The sequence below is a fragment of the Rattus rattus genome, chromosome 12 (assembly GCF_011064425.1).
Source record: "Rattus rattus isolate New Zealand chromosome 12, Rrattus_CSIRO_v1, whole genome shotgun sequence".
NCBI lineage: Eukaryota > Metazoa > Chordata > Mammalia > Rodentia > Muridae > Rattus > Rattus rattus.
Genome location: NC_046165.1, coordinates 30,011,226 through 30,032,577, shown reverse-complemented (window position 1 = coordinate 30,032,577; position 21,352 = coordinate 30,011,226).

Genomic DNA, 21,352 nt, shown 5'->3' with positions numbered 1-21,352 from the left:
TTCATCTGTATTTCAGGAAGCCAGCCATTTTGCTGTATTATAATTTTTCTATAGCATAATGCAACAGAGACACTTGTTCATCCATGTTTCTTGTAATTAGTCCATAATATCTATAAATTAGACCTAGCCTAGATGTCCAGTAAGTAACAATGGATACTAAAACTGTTGTAAATCGATACACTGTATACTAAAACTACTGTATTTATATACAATGTATTGTGATTGTTATTTTAAAAATTGCACATAAATGATGGACCAAGGAAAAAATTGTTGCAAATGAAGTAAACCAGACCCCAGAAGACATGTATTGCATGTTTTTTCTTTTATATAGATGTAAGTTTCCAACTTAGGATATGTGTGTTATAATCCATGTAACCACAGAAGTTACTAGTAAGAAGCAACTGCTCCAACCAGTCATATTATGCCTCTAAGTAACCCCTTCAGTGCTGGGGAATATGCTACATACTGTTGAGCTACTGGCCAAATCAGTCCCATGGAACCTTCAAACATCACAAGCTATTGCTGGGGTAAATTTTTGTTCTTCAGAAATTGATGCTAAATTCGATACTTACATTGAACATAAAGATGAACATGGAGAAGTAAATGTGTGGCCCCATTAGACGTTTTACACCTATAACATTCATGTTGCAAATATGTGTTCTTCACATTACTAGAGAAGAAAGGTAATCATCAATTATCCAGCTACAAATTCTGAAACCTATAATGGCAAGTTTCCTGCCAGACAGACAGGTCCAACAGTGGCACAAATGTTATGGTTATAACCAACCACCTGAACCCTAACTGGACACTGAAAGTGGCCAGGAGTCTGAGTCTACATAGATCAGGGGCCGAGGGGAAAAATAGCCTACTATTATTATTTAAAAGAACATGGCAACAAAGTGATTCCTAATGAAAAATTTTTATACCCATAGATGGGGAAATCTCATAAAAAATCTTCTTACACTGGACAGAGATTAACACCAGTTCTATCTTTATGAAACTCCTTGATGAAAACTTTTGTGTTTAAATTTTTCTAGAAATAAACTTATATACTTATATACCATATGGATGTCATGACTTTTTTTATTTTCCTCCTAAATAAGTTACACTATATTTTAGTAGACAGATGATAACATGAACATTGTTATTAATTATGGCACTTGGGAAAATGAGGACCACATTACTGTACTCTTAAAATTATCTGTGAATTGCCTGGAAGATTTGAACTAATGTTTTTGTAGCCAGATGAGCCATTGAAGGCCATTGTAGATACTGCTACTATTAGAAATTCTTGGTAAACCGATAGGTTTATTGGAGTTATCTCCAGGAGTATTGTTGAGGAGTTATTGGCAAAATACATACTCAAAGACAAATGCACCACAAAAAGGGTTACTTATGCCTGAGACAAACATGAAAGCTGTAGACCTGGAGATTCCTACCTAACACACAGGTAGGTCTGTCATGGAGGATCTCATCCTTATAAACAATTAACTTATATAAAAAGAATAAAACCTAGGGGAAAGAATCCAATGAGTATTGCAACTTTGTGGTCTTTCTTTGTCTAATCTTTCTTGAACATCTTAACTAATTATTTCCATGGTTTCATGAGACTCCTTCCTCCCAGCAGGAGGGAGTGCTTTTATTCAGAGAAAGCTATATAACAAGAAAAAAATACAGCAAGTTTTCATTATCCATTTATTTCTCGACGAACCATTAGTTTAGCTCCAGGAGAATTTAGTGTATATGAAATGGGACATATTATGTGAAAGAAAACTTAAATCACAAAATAATGGATGCAAATGAATGAACTTAGGTTATATAATAGTAAGTGTAGCCATTAAGTCTCAGAAAGAACAAAAATATGTAACATATATTTTCCCTCATATGTAGATTCAAGCCTATAGAGTAGTTCATGTAGTCATACTACATAAAAATTCATATAAATAAAATAAAATGCCACATGATATTTTACATTTTCACAAATCACTATATATTTAGCCTTCTTTTTCTCCTTTTGACAGTTTATACTTTGTCTGAATGTACATATCTTTGAACACATACAAACCCACACACACACACACACACACACACACCTACATACACAGAGAGAGACAAACAGACACAGAGAGAGACCACACACCCACGAAATAAACTTTTTTTAAAAAATCATATAAACAAACAAACAACAACAATATCAAAAACAACAACAACAACAAACCAGGAAGTTTGTTTTATTTTGCCCAATAACTTTTGGGTTTTGGGGCCTTCATTGCATGTGGTTGATATAGACATTTGATGTATTCAGTTAAAGTACATGGCATATTTATTTTAGAAGGCACTTATAATATAGTTTTATCAAATAAAACTAGCAGGATAATAACTGGAAACTTTCAAAATATATTAAAAACATTCACTTTTTTCCCCAAACATACTTGCTGTATGTGGTTTCTCTGTAGGGATGCAGTCAGCCCAGGAGACACAGTACACTCCCTGGACCTCTAAAAGGTACTGGAGATGCTGCACCTTTTATAACTATGATGCAAGACACTCTTCACAGAACAGCAGATGCCTCAACGCCATGGAAACAATACTCACTATTATTTCCACAAGTTCTCTTTGAGTAGGTTTAAATACTCTTTATTCCCTGATACTTTCAGAGTATGTAGTCATTCTAAAATTAGGACACTGCACTAAAGAAGAATTACTTTAAGAAAATGGAAAGGTTTTAAGTAATTATGAAAGATAGGAGCTTCAATTAAGATTTAGGTCCATTAAATATCTGAAAAGCTCTTCTTAAATAAATGCAAAGCAGTTCTTATGTAATGTCAGTGACTGATGGCACACTTTAAAACACAAAAGAAGACGAAAAGGAATCATTCTGTAAATTACATGAAAATAATCTCTGGCACTTTCTGACTGTCCATTTATTGTCCAAAATACCCTCTCCACCTATACACCAGCCAATTTCAATCATGTTTTACTAAATTTTTGTTGTTGTTCCACAAGGACACAATAAGGGCATTGCAGTCACTTCATAATGGAGTTGCGGGATTTACTAAAATCACGGAGTGCTCTCTGTTTTCTGTGTAATTTGTCAACACTGTGGTCTAAAGTAAGCCAGCAAAACTCAAATATGCACAAGAGACCCTGCCTTGGGCCCTTTTGAATTGATTTAAATGAGTTTCATGAAAATTTCTCTGCAATGAATTTTAAGTATGGCTTGGCCATTGCTTTCATATTTCCATGATGGATAGTGCTTTGGGTTGATAAAGGACCACTGATTTAATACTAGCAAGAATATTCCCTCCTTCCCAGTCTGAAAATTTCTAGTCTATATCTCTTGTGAAAAAAAAAAGTACACCTTCTTTTTGCCTGCCTGACTTTACAGTAACTAATATAAACCCTTTCTTATTAGTCACAAAATATTGTCATTCAAACCATGGTCATTATTAAGAAGCAGCTAAAATAAAATATATAATTCTGACAAAAAAGTTGACAAGACTGATTTTGATGACCAAAATACTATCATTGGCCTTAATGTTAAAAAATTAAAATAAAATGCTTCTGCTTTGTTACTACTCTGACACTTGAAAGTATTATGATATTGTGACAGTAAAATCCACCAGCCAGGTGTTTGATAGTAAATATGGTCTGCACCTTTTCAAACAGATATGATTCATATTTGAAATGACTTGTGTAAACTACCCATTATTGGGCTGGAGAGAGAGCCCAGACTGTAGGATCTAGAACTTCTCCTGTATGAAATCAGAGTCACTAGGATCCTAGTACCTACATTGGGTGGCTCACAGCACCCTGATGACTAGTGGTATAAGGGATCTGATGTATTCTTCTGGCCTCCAGGGGCACTTTACTCATGTGAACAAAACTGCACTCAAAAATATGTTTATAAACATAATAAAAAAGTTTTCAAAGCTACATATTTCTAGGAGGAATACACATAGCTTATTCTCCCTCAGAAGTATTGAATAATTTCTATAGGGCTTGGCATGAAATCTTGTCCTCAAAAATGTACATGAAATAAAATAAATAAAAAATAAAAAAGACACGACAGAATGCTGTAGAACAGCCATGTCAGCCTATGATCAGAATTTCCACAGATTATTTAGAGAATTACAATTGTTAATTTAGGAAACACAGTTATATTCTTATCAGTAGAAGCACATTTTATCTGGAGATTTCAAATCAAAAATTCTTAAGACGCTCTCCTGAGGCAAGAATTGTTAGCCTGATATACAGGAATTAGTGACGTGATTCCTTTTCCTGTTGCTGCAATAAAAATACTGTGACAGAGACAACTTGATGGACAAAATAGTTATTTCAACTTTCAGTTTATAAAAGTAGTGGAAATCATAGTGGCAAAAGTGTAATCACAGGATTAGGCAGACGTCTGGTCATATGGTCATCAGGAAATGGGAAGATGAGGAGATCCAGGCTATAACACTCATGGCCTAGCCCTAGTGTTTTGCCTCCTCCAATAAGGTCCCACACCCTAAGATTTCACAGCACTTCAATACAACTTTACATGATCCTATGCAGACACTTCACATTCAACACACTTTGTCTAGAAATCTCAGAAAGCAACATGCAAATAATAAAATATATAATTTGGTGCTGTAATATTTAATCCATATTAAAATGTTCTATATTTAACTACAATAATGATAATAATAAGTAATGAATGAAAATAGCCTTTATCCTTATAATTCTATACAAGATATATATGAAAGATAATATATATTCAAATAATATAAAATATGTATTATAATTTTATACTTTAGACTTATTTTGTGCTTTGTAACAGACACAGATTACACCTTATCTATATGATAAGTAATTTGGCAGCATGATCCATTGTTTATGAAACATACTTCCAAATTTGGTCTCGCTGTTTTAAAACATGAGCCTTTTTTTCTCAGCTAGATTTAGGCACTTTAATGTTTAATTGAACCAAGGTCATAATGTCTTATATCTGGACTGCATTTTCCTTATCAAAAATAGAAAAAGTACCGATAATGGCTTTAGATAACTACTGTTATCTAAATAACATCTCATATGGTTAAGTCCCTGGACTGTTAAAGAAACAAACATGCTATTTTAATCCTTAGTTTTATAATCCTTTTGGATTTTTAAGATAAATCAGGTAGCCAAAATTAACTCATTTATTTGTTTTAATGTCAAAGCTGATTGAGAATATGGTCCTTAGAGGACATTTGGTCCTTGGAAAAGACTGGTTTCTTGTCTTAGTTAATTTTTTCCTATTGTTGTCACAAAACACAATGAGTAAGGTGACTTAAAAAAAAAAAACAAAAACACTTAATTGCATCACATGTGTTCAGAACTTCAGAATACATGATGGCCAAGCAAAGGAATGGCAACAATAAGTACAGAGAGTGTACATCTCGATCTGCCAGCAGGAGGCATAGACAGACACATATTTGAGATGACAAGAGTTCATTTGGAAGCCTCAGTGCCTACCCTGTGTAACACTTCTCCAGAGAACACCTGACTGCCCTTTGCAAACTGGATATTTCTTATATTCTCTGCTTAGTGAGGTCTCCCAGGCCTCTCTAAACAGAAAAACTCATGGTGAGCACCAGAAATAGAGGACAAATTAAGGGGCATGTCTAAGTTCCCTGGGATTTACTTGATCTTTGAGGGTAAAGTGAAAACAGCTTTACATTTCTGGTCTCTGTTCACATTAACACAGACATTCCAGTGTGGTTATGTAACCACCCAGAAGGTCAGATGCATCAGACTGGTACTTTAAAGTACTAGATAAAGTTTGAGCTGAAATCAAATATGGTTATATATGAATCTTTACTAGGCATTCATTTTTGTATCAATACTTAGAAATGTTACGAAGAGTAGATAAATAACAAGTGAGTATTCAGTGATTTAAATAGACATTAGCATCAGTTTTGATAGGAGAGGAAGCTATGAGTATGTGAAATTCTGACCAGGTATGTGTTGTTGACATGAGTTGGTTATGTCAAAGGCTAGAGTCTCAGATCTGTAGAAAATTGCCAAAGCTGTTGTTCTCCTGGGTGATGCTCAGATGGATGGCAAGTCCTGTCTTTAGTCTGCACATAAATGTTCATAGCTATGTTCATAATAGCTTTCTCCTGGGATATTGACAGTGTACAGACTGCTCCACTACAGAATCTTTTCTAACAAGGTTAACTAAAACTGCTTCCCTGATTTAGTTGCATAGCATAACTCTTTGATCCTTGATCTCCACTGTATACCACAAGCCCTACTTCTGTGTTCAAGTGTATAAAATAAATATGTGACACTTCGCACAATTTGTAGTTTCTGCATTAGAGATCCTAACCAACCCAATCTTCTACATTTCCATGTACTTTCTTTATTCTGTCAACAAACCTATTCAGGGACAGAGGACACAAGTTGTACAAGGGTGTGGGGGCATCAGTACATAAAGCTTTGACCTCACAAATCTTTTATCATCTTCATAATCATCATCATCTCATCATCATCATCATTATTAAATTATTTTTATTTATTTCCATTCCAAATGCTGCCCCCCTTTCCAGTCCCATCCCCAGAGTTCTTCACGCCATCCCTTCCCCTTTGCTTCTGAGAGGATGCTCCCCCGTGCCCATCCCCTACCCATTCCTCTGTCCCACCTTGCTAGCCTCTGCCCTTCAGCTTCCTAGTTCCCTGGAGCATCACAGATTAGACACATCCCAAAAAGGAAGTAATAACAATAACAACTTACGTTGGTTTTATTTTCATTTAAAGAAAGTTATCTAGATTGGGGATACTTCCTTAGATTTTAAGAAATGTAAATTGGTAAATCCAATCAAGTCCCCCAAATCTAGAGCATACTCAAGAGAAAACAGTGATTAATATAAAAACAGATATCTAAAGAAATTTAGAAAGAGAACATTGGACCATGATTTACTTTAGCCTGTCTATGCTATGATAATCATTAGATAAAAGCAAATAAATATGAGGCTCACATATACATACTGGTTCTTGATAACATTCAGGATGTGAGAATCTACCCTTTGGACCATGGTCAGTAAACTGAGTGGATAGTATGGAATTTCCTATTTACTTTAAAGTCTCATTTAACAAAGGTGTCAGAAAAATGACAAAACTCTATTTCTGTAAATATACAATCAAGCAGAAGCTTGATTGGGGTTCAGAGAAATTATTTTTTCTTAAGTGTTATATTGTAGGATATATAGATGAACAAAACTAGGTACTATTTATTATGATATTGTAAAGCAGTATGTGTAAAACTAGAGAAAAAAGAGAGTACGTATTCCTTGAACTTCCTGTGCCTTGGGATACCTTAAAGAAGGACCAGGACAACAGATATGTAAATAACTTTATAAAGTAGGTGATCTCACAAATATTTGTATAATTTGTGCTTCTTCCTATTACTATGGTTATTTCCTTTCTTTATGCATCATATATTGTCTCCTAACTGAAAAGGAAGAAAACTATGCTTTATTTCAGCTCATATTATATAGCAGTAAAGATTAGATGATAGACAGCAACATTCAGCATCAATATAGAATCAAAAATGAAATTTAAAATATTTGTGTGGTGCTTGCTTGCTTTAGTTAGTTCTAGCAATAAACATAAGTCTGTTAATCACAAAAAACTTTTGTTTTCCTTTGGATATTATTAATTTCCATCTTTTTCTTTACTCAGAATTTGTTCCTATGTACTGTGTACTATCAAATGATAATTTAAACTTGTGTGCTAAGAGACAATTTAAGGATTCAAAAACAACAATTTTCTCACAGATATAAACATTGATTCACAAAATGCTACTGTCTCTTTATGATTTGAATATATTCTGAGTTAAATTTTGCTTCACTACCTCTCATATAACATATGTGATGGGTTAGAACGTAGTGGAAATTTTCATTCTTTTCACTATTAATATACACCATCAAAGTAAGTGCCCATTTGGAAACAGTGACTATAAATAAGTACCTCTTTCCCTCTACACAGATGAAGTGTAGAGCAGACTTGGAGTTGTGATCAAGCTGTACATCTCTGGCATATTAACACTTAACTGGAAGGTAGATAGAGTAAAGTTTTGTTTCAAACAATCATCTATTTCGGAAACCAGTGCATTTAAAAAACTGAGAATAGTGTCATGAAGGGAAAAGATTACAGAATGGAGTCATGAATGGGATAAGAATTTCTGGTTTTACTCTGGTTGAAGATAGTAACATAGCTAAAGTAATTTCCTCTAATCATGGTTTATCAGAGTCTGGTCTAAAATTAATTCTTTATATTTTATTTAACACTTCATAAAATATTTGAATATAACGTGAAGGACTTTTTAAAAATCATTTTTTCACATTTCCATTTTATTTTATCTTGTCACTGCCAGGGATATAGTATCTGACAGAAAGAAATGATGAAAAGTTATATTTGGCAACCTGAAATTGATCTTCATTTTAGGTAATAATGGTACATACTTTGTTTTATTTTTTTGTTTTGTAAAAAAAAAGACTGAAAAGAGAGGGAGTGAATAAGAGCGGGAAGGAGAGAACAAAGGAATAAGAAACAAGGAAGGAAGAAAGGGAATGAGAGAGGGGAGGGAGAAAGGAAGGGAAGGAGGAAGCAATGAAAGGAGGATATATCTTGTTAGGTGTATGAGTGGCGTTTATGCATGCAGTCATAATTATCTAACAGTACCCATAGATTACTGCCTTTATATGCATGCCACTTTGACTTGTGTTTTAAAATTTACATATATAGCTTTTAAAGTTTTCTGTAATAGGGAAAAAAATCTTTTAAATTTTCTACAGATATTCAGGGCCATTTTCTTCGATCTGTAATTCATCGATTTGTTTATGGTAACGTTTTGTTCAGAAATGTAGACTCGACAACCCAGAGAACGCATATTCTTGAAGTATCATCATTTATGAAACTACGGCTTCCTTCATATTTGCTCAAATGTTTTATGTGGTTCCCTGAGCAAAGGCAATGTTCCTTTGTGTGATACAAACATTGAATATTGAGAAGCAGTTGAAGCCATCACTCTATATTTGCATGCCTTTCATAAAATGCCAGTTGCCAGAATCCCAGAGATACACTCTAGTGCACCTATTGGATATTGTTTACCAAGTACATGATTGTGTTTAAGGAAACATAAAAGGGAAATGCAATGAAAAGCTATGAAAATGATGTTAAACCTTACCACCTTACCTAAATCCCCTCAGTCCCTCTGGTCCCCACGGATCTTCCTCTCTCCTTTCTTTTCTTTTTGTCTCTTCTTTTCTTTTCTCTTTTCTTGTCCTTTCCTTTCTTCTCTTCTCTTTTGTTTTCTTTTCTTTTCTTTCTTTCTTTATTCCATTTTCTTGAAACAAGATGCATTAAATTCATTATCACAAATCAGAAAAGGTCTTTCTTTGGTAAAAACCACAACATTAAACTTCAAAATGTTAACTAAGAAGCTAAAACTGAAATCATTTGGGCAATCTTTCTGCTGTAAAAACTTATGCTTCCATGTCCTGTTGTTTCATAATTTAATTATGCAGTTCTTGCCCCACTTTCAAAAGGATGTTCACATGGCGGATAGTGACAGAGTCTTTCAAAGAAATCTGAAGATATCAACACGAAGCCTCAAAACTGGGACATAAGATTCTGATGTGTTTTATCATAGTCCTCTTTGAAGGATCTTTTTTGTACAGAATAAAGTTGCTATTAGAAGCATTCAGATACTGCTGAGTTTATTCAATTTTATGGATATAAGTATGGTTTTTAGTAAGGTGCATGTCTGGGCATGTGTCTCTCACTTGTTCAGTAAACTGTACAGGGCATAGTACGCAAATAGAAAGAAAGCACATAAAAAAAAGAGATGTTAGCTGTGGATAAAATAATTCACATTTTATCTCAACTCAAATATATTAATTGTTTCACTTTTTCATACTAGATAAAATTTAATGTCCTTGTCAGCCTTATCGGGATAAGATAGTCATTGCTCCCTCTGTTTTAGTCACCAGATACAGAAATTTGTAAGCAATCAAGAGATTGCTGAAATAAATGTGTTGCTGATAAGCATGTAAAAGGTCAGCCACATGTGAGAATGTAATATTAACTTTGCTAAATCCACAAATCCATCTTGTTTAAATCTGTGAAAACAAATATTTTATTTTATTGGATGTTGTTTCTACGTGTATGTGTTATATGTCTTTCAAATATGTGGGTATGTGCTTGTGTAGATGTATAGCAATTACACTCATCATTAGTCAGGAACATTCACCTTATTTTTTGAGATAAGATCTCTCTTTTCTGACCTGAAAAGCAAGTTTGGCTGGCCAGTAAGTCCTTGGGTCTTACGACTATCTATGTAGTCATAGATGAGATTATCAATGTGTCCAACCATACTCAGCTTTTCTTTGAAACATGTGTACTGTGAATCCAATCTAAGACTGGTGCTAAAAGACAAACAGGTTAACACTTGAGCTTTTCCTGTAAACTCAATATTGTTATTTTAACTAAATTGTTCAATTTGCCAATTGGCATTCGTTGTGTACAAATGCACCAAGAAAACGTTGTGGTGGATCTGCATGCCTTAGTTTAGACTGCAGTAATAGACTTCTGTAGCCTAAATAACTTTTGAACACAGTATACACATCTTTCATATGATCGAGCCTAGATGTTTGTATCAAAATATCATTTCTCATTCCAGGACAGAGCTCTAGAATGAGTGGAGAATATCATCAACTTGTTGTCATTATTGGAAAAAAAAAAGAAAGAAAGCTTCAGCTCTTTGGGAAACAAACCATTTGAGAGTCCTGATCACATTTATACGGGCTCCAGCCTAAGATACTACTCTCTATTGGCAAAGGTCTTACCTCCCAATTATTTCATTGGAAGTTATAGATTTCAATTTATGAATTTTCCAAGGACCCACACATCTGGCTCACAATATGACATAATAATCCAATTAGAGCAATTTAGATTATCTAGCCCTGCTATGATTTTGTAATCAAAAACATTTAATATGTCTCTCAAATTTCGATGTTTTAATTGTGTTCATGATAGAATGAATGCATGGTATAGCAACTCAGAAATATTAACAATGTGCTGTCTTACACACTCCTCATGTGGGAAGATAAAATCGTCTTTCAGATCTAGACTATGTTTTCCTAATGGGATCCAAAGTGCATAATGCATAATTGGAAATTGTGTTGTGTGACTTGGTTCTTTGACATAGTCTAAAACACTGGAAATGATCTGGAAACATCAGTTTATTTCTAAAATATAGAAAAAGATAAAGATTGTCCATTATTCTGTCACTCTGCTTCTCAAAATTTATTTACACAATGGAGATGTTAGAAACAATAACATGATGAAATTCGCTAACAACTGAAGAGAACTAGAAAAGGTCATCCTGAGTGAGACAATCCATACCAAGAAAGGCAAACATGGTATGCACTCATTTATAAATGGATATTGGCCATACAATATAATCATGTTACAATCCACAGACCCAGAGAAGCTTAAGAGTTATAGGAATATCATTGTGCAGGGGAAATAGAATAGACAGAGTGGGTAGATGGTGGTAGGTATTTTAATTAGGGATTGGGAATAGAAAAAGGAGGGATCAGTGGGCAGAAGGCAGAAAAGAGTAGTGGAGGAGAAACCAGTAATCTGGGGGCATCTGCTGTACAAGCAAGAAAAATAGTGAAATTTAAACTTCCAGAATTCTATGAAGGTGACCCAGACTAAGAGTAGTAACAGCTGGGAAAAGCTTCAAACACATGGGCACTGGAGAAATTTTCCTGAACAAAACATCAATGGCTTTTGTTCTAAGATCAAGACTCAACAAATGGGACCTAATAAAACTGCAAAGCCTCTGTAAGGCAAAGGACACTGTTGTTAGGACAATGGGCAACCAACAGATTGGGAAAAGATCTTTACCAATCCTACATCTGATAGAGAGCTAATACCCAAAATATACAAAGAACTCAAGAAGTTAGACTCCAGAGAATCAAATAACCCTCTTAAAAATGTGGTACAAAGCTAAAGAAAGAATTCTCAGCTGAGAAATATCGAATGGCTGAGAAGCACCTAAAGAAATGTTCATCATCCTTAGTCATCAGGGAAATGCAAGTCAAAACAACTCTGAGATTCCACTTCACACCAGTGAGAATGGCTAAGTTCAAAAACTCAGGTGACAGCAGATGCTGGCGAGGATGTGGAGAAAGAAGAACACTTCTCCATTGTTGGTGTGATTGTAAACTGGTACAACCACTCTGAAAATCAGTCTGGCAGTTCCTCAGAAAATTGGACATTGAACTATGTGAGGACCCAGCTATACCTCTCCTGGGTATATACCCAAATGATGCTCCAACATATAACAAAGATACATGCTCCACTATGTTCATAGCAGCCTTATTTATAATAGGCAGGAGCTGGAAAGAACCCAAACGCCCTTCAACAGAGGAATGGATACAGAAAATGTGGTTCATGTACATAATGGAATATTACTCAGCTATCAAAAACAATGACTTTATGAAATTCATAGGCAAATGGATTGAACTAGAACTATCATCCTGAGTGAGGTAACTCAATCACAAAAAACACACATGGTATGCACTCACTGATAAGTGATATTAGCCCCAAAACTCGATTTACCCAAGATACAATCCACAGACCACATGAAGCTCAAGAAGAACAACTACCAAAGTGCAGATGCTTCAGTCCTTCTTAAACAGGGTAACAAAAATATCCATGGGAGGGGATATGGAGACAAATTTTTCAGCAGAGACTGAAGGAATGGCCATTCAGAGTCTGCACCACCTGGGAACACATATGGCCACCAAAACTAGATAATATCTATGAAGCTAAGTACATGCTAATAGGATATTGATATAGCTGTCTCCTGAGAGGCTCTGCCAGAGCATGGCAAATACAAAGGTGAATGCTAGCAAACCATTGAACTGAGAATGGGGTTCCCGTTGGAGGAATTAGAGGAAGGATTGAAGGAGTTGAAGGGGCTTTCATCCCTGTAAGAACAATGCCAACCAACCAGAGCTTCTAGGGACTCAACCACTTCTCAAAGACTATACATGGACTGACCCACAGCTCCAGCTGCATATGTAGCAGAGGATGGACTTGTTATACACTAATGGGAGGAGAAGCCCTTGGTACTGCCAAGGCTGGATCCCATAGTGCAGGGGAATATCAGGGGTGGGGCAGGCAGGAATGCAGAGTGGTTGGAGAGGGGGACCACCATTGTAGTAGAAAGGGAGTGGGATGGGATAGGGGACTTATGGCAGGAAACCAGGAAAGGGAATAACATTTGAAATGTAAATAAAAATATCCAATAAAAAAAAGAATAGTAACAATTAGGAATATGAGGCCTGAACTGGCCACCTCCTGAAACCAGGCAAGGCTTCTACGCAAGAGTTTGGGACATGAACTCTGCTTTAAAACCTTTACCGTACTAGATATTCTGGGGTAGATAAATCTTCACTTACATTACATCTTGACCTGAATTTCCCAAAACATTAGGCAGAACTTGGAGAATCCTGCTGAAGATGGAAAGGAAGGATTGTAAGAGCCAAAGGAGTCAAAGACGTTACAAGAAAACCCACAGATCCAACTAAGAGACCGCACGGTGATGAACTAGAAACTCAGCACACCTGGTAGAGTTGTTGAGCTTGACCTTCTTTTGAGAGTTGTAACAGTGTGGGTAGTGACTGCCTTTGAGACTCTTTCCTCCTCCTGGTTTGCCTCATGTAGCATTAATAGGAGAAAAGGTTCCTAGTATTACAGCAACTTGATATGCCATGGCTGGTTAATATACCTGGGGTGCCTGCCCTTTTCTGACAAGAAATGACAGAGGAGTAAATATGGGGGGATAGGGGAGATATAGAGGAGGGACTGGGAGGAAAAGAAGGAGGGTGAACTGAGGTCAAGTTGTAAACTACGTAAAATAATAGATAAGCAAACAAATGAACAAATGAATGAATACAAGTTACACCTGAGTCCTCAGTCCCAGTTGACTTGAGTGCTTGGAACTCAAGTAGTTAGAGAACGTTAGAGAGTAGCTAGAGAAGTTAGAGAAAGTTGAAAAAATTCTAGAAATTCTACTAAATTTTCAAATTAAATTTATTGAAAAGTACCAAAATGAGAAATATTAGATCCAATTTTTAAATTCTTTTTAAAATGTATGGTACTGTTCATTCTTAGTCACCCACCTTTGCTGCTGCTACCAGAGCCTGATGTTCCTCCTCCTGAATTTGCCTGTATTCCCCACACACACTAGGGGAAGCGGGTACTGGGTCACTGCAGGCTGGTTACGAACTGCCCCACACTAGGGAAGGTGAGGCTCGGCCCCATAGATGCTGTAGCAGAATGGGGACAATTGTGTAGGACCACCTCCCCTTGTTCTGTGTGGGAAAGGTGGCCAGTATTTGTCCCAGCCTGGGGATTCCCCTGGTTTCCTATATGAAGTTACTTGAATTAAAAAAAAAGCCTTTTGTGGACAAAAAAAATGTATAGCAGGACATACCTGGATTTTTCTACTATAGTGAAAAATTGAGTGAATATCAGATATCAGATCAAATTCTAACAGAACCTTCTGGGCATATACCTAAAAGATTCTCCAATATACAAAAAAGATACATGTTCTACTATGTTCAAAGCAGCCTTATTTATAATAGCCAGAAGCGGGAAAGAACCCAGATGCCCTTCAACAGAGGAATGGATACAGAAAATGTGGTACATCTACACAATGGAGTACTACTCAGCTATCAAAAACAATGACTTCATGAAATTCATAGGCATATGGATGGAACTAGAAAATATCATCCTGAGTGAGATAACTCAATCACAGAAAAATATACATGGTATGCTCTCATTGATAAGTGTATATTAGCCCAAAAGATTGAAATAACCAAGATATAATCCACAGACCACATGAAGTTCAAGTTGAATGATGACCAAAGTTTGAATTCTTCACTCCTTCTTAAAAGGGTAACAAAAATATTCATAGGAGGGGATATGGAAGCAAAGTTTGGAGCACAGAATGAAGAAACAACCATTCAAAGCCTGCCCCACATGTGGCCCATATATATACAGTCACCAAAACTAGATTAGATTGATGAAGCTAAGAAGTGCATGCTGACAGGAACCTGATATAGATGTCTCCTCAAAGACAGAGCCAGAGCATGTCAAATACACAGGAGAATGCTAGCAGCAAACCACTGAACTGAGAACAGGACCCCTGTTGGAGGAATTAGAGAAAGGATTGAAAGAGCTGAAGGGGCTTGCAACCCCATAAGAATAACAATGCCAACCAACCAGAGCTCCCAGGGACTAAACCACTACCCAAAGACTGCACATTGACTGACCCATGGTTCCAGATGCATATATAGCAGAGGACCTTGTTGGACACCAATGGAAGGAGAAGCCTTTGGTCCTGTCAAGTTTGAACCCTCTGTGTAGGGGAATATCTGTCAGAAGAAGTGGGAAGTGGGTATGGATTGGGAGAGGAACACCCTTATAAAAAAGGGGAGGAGATGGGATGGGGGCTTATGTCTGGGAAACAGGAAAAGGGAATAACATTTGAATTGTAAATAAAAAAAAGAAAGAAAGAAAATGCCCAAATTCTTGTTGGGCATACACCAGTGATAGAGGACTGAACATGAGAGTAATATACAGCAATTTCACTGCTCCAAGTGAGTCTCAGTGTTTCTCTACATGTTTTCAGAGTGCAGTGATCTGAATATTAGCTGCACGTTTCAGGGTTCAGCAAAAATATTCTGCAAACTGCTACTTCGGAAGAAGCTTTTGTAGGTCATATGATTTTAGACACAGGTGTTCACGTTCATCTTTCTAGTGTAAAAACAGTCATAGAAAATACATAAAGGAAGTGGTCTTGATTATTGGGAAACCTTTCTTTGCTCATCTCTGATAAGGAAGATGAGAAAACAGATTTGGGTAGGTTTTAAAAGTGGCACTAACAGAAGTGATGTTCTTTACATACTTCTAATTACTATTCCTTTAAATGTGAAAATAGTACTTGTCTAGGAAAAGTCAGAGATAATGTTATGGAGAACTTAGTTAATGTCATTTACATATTGCTAAAGGAACCAGGGTGAAGATATGATTATAAAATCTCCAAAGGGAAAATCTTGGCTTGGAATGGATTATAGAGAAATCCAGTCGTTGAAAGTAGTCAAATAGACTAAAATTCATTATCGACATTTGTAGAAAATGCACATGGTTAGGTCAGCATCTATTCAGAGCAGTACCACCAAAGGCTTCTCCTCTTGCTTCACTTCTTTCTTTCACTCTGACTGGCAGAATCAGTCAAAGTCAAAGAAAGAAAGGTGTCATATGACATCTGGAATGTTCTACCACACTATATTTCAGTTATGCTTTGTTTAAACTATTTTTGAAATACAATAAAAAATTTTGCTAAATTGCATTGACTATTTTTAAATCTGTGCTATGTATTAAAAAGATTTTTATCATTTAGATACAGGTTTTAACTTTATGTAACAACATTGTTTGATATATAAACACAAATGTTTATTTATGTATGAATGTATTTACCACCTACAGCCATAAGTCAACTTATTCAATGGTGTGGTTAGCATTGAATATAATAGATACAAATTACAAAGTAATAAATATAATTTTGATATATATCTTGACATAGACCAATTGTGAGCAACCAAAAAAGGTGCAAAAGAATCCATTCATTCTATTTCGATACTTACACTTATGAATATTCTTGATTATAGTTTTAAAAATAGAATTGGTTTAATCTAAAGAATGTTTAGAAAAAGGCAGTTTACAAGTGTTGAAATGATACAAAAGTATCACTTTCATTTATCTAAGATAATAGCACATGCTCTAGCTTCCCTCAAGATCACATAATTCTTCATCTTAAAAGAATAACTCAGTATAGAGTATAATTATGGGAATATTTCTTAGAAGGATTTTATTAAAATATGATCATAATTTTAAATATTTATTACTTTCATTTGTAAAAAAAATCATAGTGATAAGCCTAGTACTCTCAGAGTATGTTTTTCATGAAACCTTATTTATTTACTTGGAAATTCTTACAGCTTTGTATTTAGAGGCCATTTCAGTGTTTCTCAGTAAAAGATAGACATTGCCTTCATCATCTTGCAGTTAAGTGTCCACTCAGATTAGAAGTTTTACTCTGAATGGTTGCTTCAAATGATGCAGTTATTTCCCAAGTTATATAATCTTTAACAGTTTTTACTGTTTATATTTCATAAGTTTTAGCAATGGACAGTATGACAACATGGAAAAACCCAAGTGGTCTGCAAAGTCACCTACATAATTGTCACTGATGTCGCAGTTTCTTTTCTTTCTCGTGGTGAGTCAGCGCTAGGTCTCTGGGGAGTTGTAGGTACTTCCTTCTCCCTTATCTCTCTGTTAGCTGTGAACATATCCTTTTGAGCCTCATTAAGAACATTGAGGTTTGCCCAGCACAATTATTTCTAGGTTTCCTATAAAAGTTATATGAATTCTATATTACCATTTATGAAATTGTAGGAAATTGTAGGAAACGTCAGTTATAAAATAACTAATATAATTTCCTTATATATTTAATTTATATAAAATGATTTTTTCTATATTACTACCTCAAATTAAATAGCTGACCCCTTTAGTACACAGACAGTATTGCAAGATTTCCTGAGTGACTTCAATGACAACTGTCCTAGAATCCCATAAGAGTAATGAAGGCTTCACTTTTCTAGATCTCTAGGATAGCTTTGCACTATGTTATCTATAAGTTGCCAATGAAACCAGAGTGCGCATTTTCACCATCAGAAATTTACATCAGCTCTGAAAGCACAAGTCATATGAGAGCAATACATTTTCAATTTCAATTGCCATTTATTATTTTTGCAAATAAAATCAACAAACTGTGCAAGCTTACTGCTTACATAATTATAGGATAACCTGTTTTGCCTTTGCTAACCGTTGGAGAACTGGCCATTGCCTCTTGAATGTAGTCAGCAGCCAGATGATGTCTCTCAGCTTTATTTACAGTTTAATTGGGTGCATGAGGTCAGTAATTTAATAAAAGATTCAATGGCTAATTTTAAAGGTGACAAAATACAGAAATTGTTAAATAATAAAAGTAAAGATTAGGGCAGGGCTCCAACTTTACTAATCACAAACACACTGTAAGAACTTTAAATATATTTACCGTGATGGCATGAGCAAGTTCAATGAGCAATGAACAAAAACAAATTAACCTTTAGTATAGATAACACATCAGAGGTCTCCAGTGTGTTCCAATCTGCGAGCACCCTGAGTGCATTCCTTACTACACCAGCAAAGGTTACCATTACAAACAAAGACTTTGAGAACCTTGAATCATTCCATGTAATTCAGGGATGGAAACCACCAAAGGAGTGTAGTATACCTTCACATTGAACTGCTTCTGAGTTAGTTTCTGAAGAAGAGGAAGAGGAAAGTGGAGGAGGAGAAACTTGAAGCAAAGGAAAACAAAGATGAAGATGAGGATGACGAAAAGACAACAGAAAAAGTTCAGTAGACACCGGTAATTAAATAGCTAAACGGGTACAACAATATTTATCGTATATGAATATTCATGAGAGCCTGTTCTGGGCTTCTCCATCAACTTCTGGTTTTGTAAGCTGGAGTTCTAAAGGAATGTATTTGGAAAATATAGAAAATTAAAACTAGATGCCAAGGGATTGATTTTTTGATAATTCTCTTTTCCCGTTGAAAAGATTTTCTAGAATATTTGTAATCCAGACATCTTTCCTTCACTTGAGCTCGAGACTGGCTTTACACAGGTTTCTGATTGCATGAGGATGATAAAGCAAAAAGAAATATGGGTAAACAAATATATTTAATATTCAACAATTTAAATAGTAAAGGTAAGCTGTGTTTTTCATTATCAAGAGCTAGGGTAGCATGTACTGTCTTTTTGCTGTGCATGAGATGTTCTGCTTGTAAGCATTTGCATCGTCCCTTTGAAATGACTTTCCACTGCAGTGGTGACTCAACCTCCATATTACTAACAAAAATCAATCGCAATTTTCCTGGCTTTCCTTAAATCAATAAACTTTTGAGTAGTTAAACATCCAAAACAAATGAAACAAAATTATTAAAAATAGATTTACATTATTTGTCCTCTATATCATTAAAGGTTTTGTAGTATGTGAGTTTTAGGATATCTGTCAATATGTAGCTCATATTGAGGATATTGTCTCAATTTAGGCAAAAATACAAAGCCACCAAATATTTCAGCTACATAGTATTTGTAAGACACCATGCAAATGACTTCGAATTTTGCATAAAAGGAGTCATAAAAATTCTTATATTTCTTTGAAAAATAATTTAATTATATGATAAAATTTACTTACCAATATGAATTACAATATACATAGAAAAATAACATATTTTTCATGTAAATATGTAAAAAAAACAAAGAAACACAATAGTTACATAAAAGACAAAGAGTTGATGAATAGCACATTTATCACTAAGCATTATTAAAATAAAAATCAATAACTGTGGCACTGAAATTTCTATAATTAATAAAAATATATAAAATATAGGGATTATTTAAAAACAAGACACTTTAGAATAGCATTAATAAATGAATGGTTTCCTTTATAATTTCTCATCTGAGAGAACTTTCAACTAAAGAATATTTTGGAATTTGTTTTTGATATTTTTTTTACCTCTAGCTTGCATGGTAAATCAAACACCTATGTATATATGTACTCATGTATTTTCCTAAGTATTAAAGCAATTAACAGAGTAACAATGATCATATAGGTAGATTTTACATTGTATCAGGAATTTCAGCACTTTAGAGAATGTGCCTTTGTGCTTTTCAAGCATCCTATTATTATGAGATTTGATCATCTGTGGATTTTAATTATCCAAAGGTTCTTGATTCTACTTCTGCGTATGCCAAGTATATATTAAAGCAAAAATAAGACACCCGCGGATCCCGGCCCGCAGCAGCTCTCTGCTCCCAGAACCCGTGGGAGAGATACCTTACCGCCTGGTCAGGTGGGCACTCCTGAGGCTGCAGAGCAGAAGAGACCACCAACACTGCCCACCCCTGCCCACATCCCTGGCCCAAGAGGAAACTGTATAAGGCCTCTGGGCTCCCGTGAGAGAGGGCCCAGGTGAGGCAGGAGCCCTGCCTGAGACACCACCAGAACCTGAAGGAAACAGACCGGATAAACAGTTCTCTGCACCCAAATCCCGTGGGAAGGAGAGCTAAACCTTCAGAGCGGCAGACACGCCTGCGAAACCAGAAGAGACTGCTCTCTACACACATTGCTGATTCAGAGGAAAACACGAGGCCATCTGGAACCCTGGTGCACGGAGGCTCCCGGAAGAGGGCAAGAGATCTTCCGGTTGCTGCCACGAAGAGAGAGCCGTGGGCAGCACCCCTTGAACGAACTTGAGCCTCGGGACCACAGGTAAGACCAACTTTCCGGCTGCAAGTGACCGGCCTGGTGAACTCAAGACACAGGCCCACAGGAACAGCTGAAGACCTGTAGAGGGACAAACTACACACACAAAAGCAGAACACTCTGTCCCCATAACTGGCTGAAAGAAAACAGTAAAACAGGTCTACAGCACTCCTGACACACAGGCTTATAGGACAGTCTAGCCACTGTCAGAATTAGCAGAACAAAGTAACACTAGAGATAATCTGATGGCGAGAGGCAAGCGCAGGAACACAAGCAACAGAAACCAAGACTACATGGCATCATCGGAGCCCAATTCTCCCACCAAAACAAACATGGAATATCCAAACACACCAGAAAAGCAAGATCTAGTTTCAAAATCAGATTTGATCATGATGCTGGAGGACTTCAAGAAAGACGTGAAGAACTCCCTTAGAGAACAAGTAGAAGCCTACAGAGAGGAATCGAAAAAATCCCTGAAAGAATTCCAGTAAAACACAATCAAACAGTTGAAGGAATTAAAAATGGAAATAGAAGCAATCAAGAAAGAACACAAGGAAATAACCCTGGATATAGAAAACCAAAAGAGGAGACAAGGAGCTGTAGATACAAGCTTCACCAACAGAATACAAGAGATGGAAGAGAGAATCTCAGGAGCAGAAGATTCCATAGAAATCATTGACTCAACTGTCAAAGATAATGTAAAGCGGAAAAAGCTACTGGTCCAAAACATACAGGAAATCCAGGACTCAATGAGAAGATCAAACCTAAGGATAATAGGTATAGAAGAGAGTGAAGACTCCCAGCTCAAAGGACCAGTAAATATCTTCAACAAAATCATAGAAGAAAACTTCCCTAACCTAAAAAAA